The following is a 6,877-nucleotide window of genomic DNA, read 5'->3' on the forward strand; positions in this document are numbered from 1 at the left end:
CCCTAATCTCTCTTTGTAATTTTGAGCCAATTTCTTTAGGCAGTTCAGTGCCTTCAAAATTAGATCACAAACCAATTTAAAATTTGAGGTTCTGGCAAGATAATTATGCTTCAGAGTAACTGAATAAAGTGTTAACAATTCACAAGAGTTTATCTTAATTCTTTCTAATTAGGGGCCCCATTTTATTTCTCTTCAAAAAGTAATACCACCTGGGGCACCTGGGTGGCTCAGTCGGTAAAGCGTCTGACTTCAGCTTAGGTCATGATCTCACAGTGTGTGGGTTCGAGCCCTGCGTCAGGCTCTGTGCTGACAGCTCAGAGCCTGGAGCCTGCTTGGGACTCTGTGTCTCTGTGTCCCTCTGTGTCCCTCTCTCTGCCCCTCCCCCACTTGTGCTCTGTCTCTATCAAAAATAAATAAAATGTAAAAAAAAAAAAAAAGTAACACCACCTTACGTTTACATTGCAATTTATAATTTTCAAGGATTTTTGACCTATGTAATCTCATTTGATGCTTATAAGCATCCCACACAGTGAGGAGGGTTTTATTTTGGTGAGGGGACCAGGGCTCAGAGAGGAAAGCATGGAGATCAGACCAAACTGAGAGCTCCCCGTTAGGCCCAGTGCTCTTTCCATTCTATCAAACTGTAGTTAACAAGTTAAATGAAACCCTCCATTGTTTGGGGCCTGTGTTTTCATCCTTCTCTGAAAACCCATGGCAAAACAGAAACAAAAACAGAACGCCAAGTGCAAAATGTATTAATACCAATATAATTGATCAGGGAAAATTTTAGGCCAATAAGCAACTGTTTTGTTTTTTTTTTTTTAAATTTTTTTTTTTTTTTCAACGTTTATTTATTTTTGGGACAGAGAGAGACAGAGCATGAACGGGGGAGGGGCAGAGAGAGAGGGAGACACAGAATGGGAAACAGGCTCCAGGCTCTGAGCCATCAGCCCAGAGCCCGACGCGGGGCTCGAACTCACGGACCGTGAGATCGTGACCTGGCTGAAGTCGGACACTTAACCGACTGCGCCACCCAGGCGCCCCACAACTGTTTTGTTTTTATTAAGTCTTAATTTTTTGGAGTGTCTGGGTGGCTCAGTAGGTTGAGCATCTGACTTCAGCTCTGGTCACGACCTCACGGTTGGTGAGTTCGAGCCCTGCATCGAGCTCTGTGCTGACAGCTCGGAGCCTGGAGCCTGCTTCGGATTCTGTGTCTCCCTCTCTCCCTGCCCCTCCCCTACTCACACACACTCAGTCTCTCTCTCTCTGAAAAATAAATAAACATTAAAAAAAATTTTTTTAAAGACACCTTTTTTAGAGAAGTTTGAGGTTCATGGCAAAATTGGGGGGCAAGTACGAAGATTTCCCGCATACTTCCTGACTCCACACATGCATAAAAACAGTAGTTTTGGGGCGCCTGGGTGGCGCAGTCGGTTAAGCGTCCGACTTCAGCCAGGTCACGATCTCGCGGTCCGTGAGTTCGAGCCCCGCGTCGGGCTCTGGGCTGATGGCTCGGAGCCTGGAGCCTGTTTCCGATTCTGTGTCTCCCTCTCTCTCTGCCCCTCGCCCGTTCATGCTCTGTCTCTCTCTGTCCCAAAAATAAATAAACGTTGAAAAAAAAAATTAAAAAAAAAAAAACAAAACAGTAGTTTTAATCCTTTGTGAAAATACAAAATTTAGTAAGTAATTTGAGAATGCAACAGTTAGGTCGCCATCCAATACTCCCACTAAATCATCGTACTCTTTGAGACTTAGAACAATACCAAGCATTTCTGAGGTGGGTACAATTTGTGGCGCATAAATTATACCTCAGTAAAGCTGTTAAGGCCACATACCCATTGCTGGGGACCTAACTGTGTCCCTCAAAATTCATATGTTGAAACACTAACTCCAGCAGTTCAGAGTATGATGGGGATCTACCGGGATAGGGTCTTTCAGGGGGTAATTAAGTCACAGTGAGGTCATTAAAGTGGACCCCAACCCAATATGACTGGTATACTTGTTAGAAGAGAAGATTTGGACACAGACACACAGAGAAGGAGGACCACGTGAAGACGGAGAGAAGACAGCCGTCTACCAGCCAGGGAAACTGGCCTCAGAAGAAATCAACCCTGCCAACACCTCGATTTCAAACTTCTGCCTCCAGAACCGTGAGAAAATTAATTTCTGCTGTTGAAGACACCTCTTCTGTAGTGCTTTGTTATAGCATCCCTAAAGACACACACACACACACACACACACATAATACTATGCTACCTAACACAAGCTATATGAAAACCTACCTTTGTGGGCAGCCTTGGGTTTTTACATCTCCTCCGGGACACTATTTTACTCACCAAATTTTCTACGTTTAAATTTCAAGTATTTATATTTTGACGTTAATTGCTACAGACTTTAATAATAACCAAGATTCAACATACAACAGTAAGAAGCTCGAATCTATAAAAGAGAGAGAGGGAGAGAGAGAGAGAGAGAGACTAACCACGCTGCTCTGTGGTGAAAAATGACTTTCCCAAAGTGTCCACAGGCACTGGGAGACTCCTTCAGTTCTGGAAGCCAGTATCTGGGCATCTGTCTCCTTATTAAACACTTAATGTATACTCATGGTGGCAGTTGGGGGGGGGGGCTGCCCAAAAAGCTGGGCCCAAGAAAGCAAGACGAAGTTCCTGCTATCTAGTTTGGAGTTCACGTAATTAGAAAGCATAGAAATCATACGATAAAGCAAGCACTGTTTCTTATATTTCTTAACAGTAAAAATCTCCCTTGTTTCAATTCCCTTCTTAATTGTATACCACAGTGGCATGTTTCAGTACAGTGAGATCCTGAAATGACAGAAAAACAGTGAGGTTAAGTGTTGTTTTTAGTCAGATGAATTGTAAGCTGGGCAGCAAGGAAGTTCAACATCAGCTGCCATGGGACATTTCGTTCGTGGGACCGTCCTCGTACTTTGTTGACAGGTTGGGAGGCAAAATGTACATTTCTGGTTTCTACTTGTACCATTTTTCTGGATTTTTTTTTTTTTAGATCTTTAGATCTTTTTGGTTTTTTGGTTTTTTGGTTTTTTCAGTTTGCAAATTAAAATCTAACCTGATATAAAGAGGGATAAAAAGTCTAAAAATCAGGGGCTCCTGCCTGGCTCAGTCAGTGAAGCACGCAACTCTTTAAAAAAAAAAAATGTTTATGTACTTATTTTGAGAGTGGGGGGGATACCATGAGTGAGCAGGGGAGGGGCAGAGAGAGCGGGATATGGAGAGAGAATCCCAAGCAGACTCCACAGTGAGGGCAGAGCCCCACGCAGGGCTTGAACCCACAAACCGTGAGCTCGTGACCTGAGCCAAAACCAAGAGGTGGCTCAGCCACCCAGGTGCCCCTGCAACTCTTGATCTAAGGTTGTGAATTCAAGCCCCATGTTAGGTGTAGAGATTGCTTCAAAATAAAATCTTTTGGTTCAAGCTAGAGCGTCCGGTGAAGGAGGGAGGGAGCTACGTGTCCTTTGCTAGGGGAAGACCAAAGACAGACTGTAGGAAAAGCAAATAGAAGCCATGTTTCAAAGACCCGTGTTAGGGGTATTTCATCAGTCTGTAAGAAGTGAGTCTGAAACTGCCAGCTTTGATCCTGAAAGATCTCTGAACTGTGTGCAGCTCCTTGGGACAGTGGGTCAGGACCCCGTCATGAGACAGGTGGAAGGGAAGAACCCGGTCACGATATTGCTCTAGCAACGAATGAGGTGTGGCGGTCAGGGGAGAGTGGAGCGCACCAAATGGGTGCTGTCGGTCAGACGACAGAGCACAGAGTATCAGTATTCGGACCAGGCCTCAGAGACATGGCGTATCAGTATGTGAAAAAGGGGTCCCGCATCTACGTGGAAGGGAAACTCAACTACGGTGAATACACAGGTAAACACAATGTGGGGCCACAAGCGACAACAATCAGAGCTGGTAATAGTCTATTTCTGGGTGACCTGACCAAAGAAAAGGCATAGAGTGAATGATTCTTCTTTGGCCATTGTTTGGTAGGGTCTCATTTCCAAACCACGTACAGTCTTTATAGTTCCTAAGGACAAGATTAAAATATTCTTTTATATACAAAAATAAGTAAAATAAAATAAAATCTTTTTTAAAAGTCTAAGAACCATCTTAAAAACATAAACACCACCCCCGCAACTGTAAGAAAATTTGCTTGCTATAGAAGTTAGGAAAGAAAAATTCCCCAAGAGATGGAACCTGATACTTTGTAGGAAAAAACTGAAGTCCAGTGAAATGTTGGGTGGTGTTTTATAACCCAGAGGTCTGTAGCCCCTGCTATTTGTTTTACTCTTTCTTTGTGCCTTTATGTTGACCACTCACCTCTATTCTCTTGCATGGAGTCCACAGAATTTGTGACCTCCGAGGCCATCTGCCTCTAAGACAATCACTAGTAAGTTCCCCAATGTTTAAAGATTACTATCCCAGATATTGGCTCCAAGAACTCAGATGGCTTTCTCGTCATTTTCTCTAGATTGACAATATGTAACAGTTACTAGTTGGAACTTCCATTAAAGAAAGTATGTACATGAGACCCCAAGTCTCTCGAATTCTAAAATCTTGACCATGTACATCTAATATATTTCCTGGGTTAGCTGGTCGTTAAGTTTAAACTTTCATGTTTAGTTTATCTCCATGAAAGCTGTCTGTATTTCCAAGAACATGGTAAACATAAGCATTCACTTCAGAGGCAGAGCAAAGTTTCAGTTGATCTAACTGGGCATCATAGCTTATGTAATTCCCTCACCTTTCAAAATCTTTCCCAAAACTTGGGATTATCTGGGTAAATAAGCACCAGCTCTATGCTTACAAGATCAGACCACAGGATAGAAAAGTCAAAACATTAAGCCAGATGCCAGACTAAACTTCACGGCGCTTCAGGGTAAATGTCACCAGAAGACAAATATCTATGCTTGTATGATTATGTAGGTTAATGGCCAGACTTAGCCAATGGTCTTCAGTTGTCTGCCATCTTGGCTGCAAATCGGTACAGGCACAGGGCCTCGCCTTGCCACTCTGCCTGATTTCCCTAAGCTGACATTAAGGGGACCCATTTCCAAGAACAAGGTGGCTGGCCGTTTCAGGACACATACGTATGAACATACTTATCGTTCCTGATAAGGAAGGAAACTGAGAGCACCAAAGGATGAGATTTGGGCTGAGACCAGGAGGAAGAGCTGGCAGTCATCCCACACCGGAAGACCCACACACGATGTTGAGCAAGTCCTTCATTCCACGAGGCCTCTGTGTAAAAAGGATCATAACACCTTCCTTTTTACATTAACACACAGAAGACATTTCATAAAACAATACAGTATATTAAAACAAAAGAAGGGGGTGCGCCTGGGTGGCTCAGTCGGTTAAGCATTCGATTTCTGCTCAGGTCATGATCTTACAGTTCACGAGTTTGAGCCCTGCATGGGGCTCTGCGCTGAGCCTGCTTCAGATTCTCTGTCTCCCTCTCTCTTTCTGCCCCTCCCCTGCTTGTGTGGGCATGTTCTCTGTCTCAAAAAATAAACAAATAAAACATTAAAAATTAAAAAAATAATAATAATAAATAAAATAGGAGAGAATATCCTGGGCCACACCCAAACCTCTGATTCCTCGTGGACTCAAGTTCATGCAAGGAGGGGCGGGCCAGCAGGTGTGCATAGAAGCCCTGATGAGGTCAGCTCCAACGTCTCCCTGAGGACCAGCAATTAATTACATGTAGAGAAGGAAGCAGAAGGGAAGGCCACTGACCCCATGGTGTTTGCATCCAATTGTCGGTGGCCAACTTCTTAGATTCTATCTGTGGCCTAAATGATGAAAGATTATTTGAAGCCAACACAGAATTGTGTGTGTGTGTGTGTTTGATTTTAAAGCTGTTCTTTCATACAGTGAGAGAGCACAGCAAAGTGTGTAGAGAGGCTTCTAGAGCAAAGCCCTCTATGGATGGCCACCTAATAGGTGGCTTTCTTGCCTGTGTCAGCCAAGAGAATTACATCAGTTGTTTGTACCTGGAAGGGATCCCACCTGGCTAGGATCCTCCCACCTGGAAAGTCTCCCTATCTGACACCTGGAAGGATTTATAGAAAAAAAAGAAGGAGGAGGAGGAGGAGGAAGAGGAGGAGGAGGAGGAAGAAGAGGAGGAGGAGGAGAAGAAGAAGAAGAAGAAGAAGAAGAAGAAGAAGAAGAAGAAAAAGAAGAAGAGGAGGAAGAAGGAGAAGAAGAATTGACTACCTTTAGCTAAAATATAAAAGTGTTTCTTAACCTTTAGAGTATAAATGATTACCTGTTTCCAAGCGGGCCCCCTAAAACCCTCACTTCTGTAACAGGATGCTAATAACACCATCTAATATCATAACAGGTGTCGTACATTAAAACCTGCTGTTTTTATTCTTCATCTGCCGTTGGCTTTCAGCTTTGTGGGTTATAGCAGGTACAGTGTAACCACACGAGGCTGAAGTTGGCTGAGTTTCATTTCCAACCACCCCCAAGACAGAGCTTAATTTTACCTTTTGCTAAATGGATATCATAGTGGTATCACAGCGATCTTCACTTTGTTATTTCTACAGAATGCAAGGCACGTACACAGAAAAGGGCCAGTAAACATAATTGCCTTAAAGAGGCTATGCTTTTTAATATCTTTTTCATGCCATACAAATCCACATCACTGAAAGTCAATTTTTTAAAAATATTTTACCAACAAAATCAACTTGCTAATTATTTTTAACTGCTTTTGAATCAAAGCATTCAACCTCCTGATGGCCAAGATGACAGATGTGTCTTGGGACCCAGCACCCCAACGGGTGGTCTCTGGGGAAACAGAGGAGAGAAAGACACAACCCGCCCACGCCCACCCCAAACTCCCT

The 6,877-nt window shown here is 43.4% G+C and overlaps 1 pseudogene; it reads left to right on the forward strand.

The window, feature by feature from the left end:
• Positions 1-3,542: 3,542 nt before the first annotated feature.
• LOC124517057 (single-stranded DNA-binding protein, mitochondrial-like) lies at positions 3,543-3,982 on the forward strand (annotated as a pseudogene).
• The last annotated feature ends 2,895 nt before the right edge of the window (positions 3,983-6,877 follow it).

Source organism: Lynx rufus, unplaced genomic scaffold (genome assembly GCF_022079265.1).
Source record: "Lynx rufus isolate CCGP_SWC_20201006 ecotype Redwood Valley unplaced genomic scaffold, mLynRuf1.p SCAF_20, whole genome shotgun sequence".
NCBI lineage: Eukaryota > Metazoa > Chordata > Mammalia > Carnivora > Felidae > Lynx > Lynx rufus.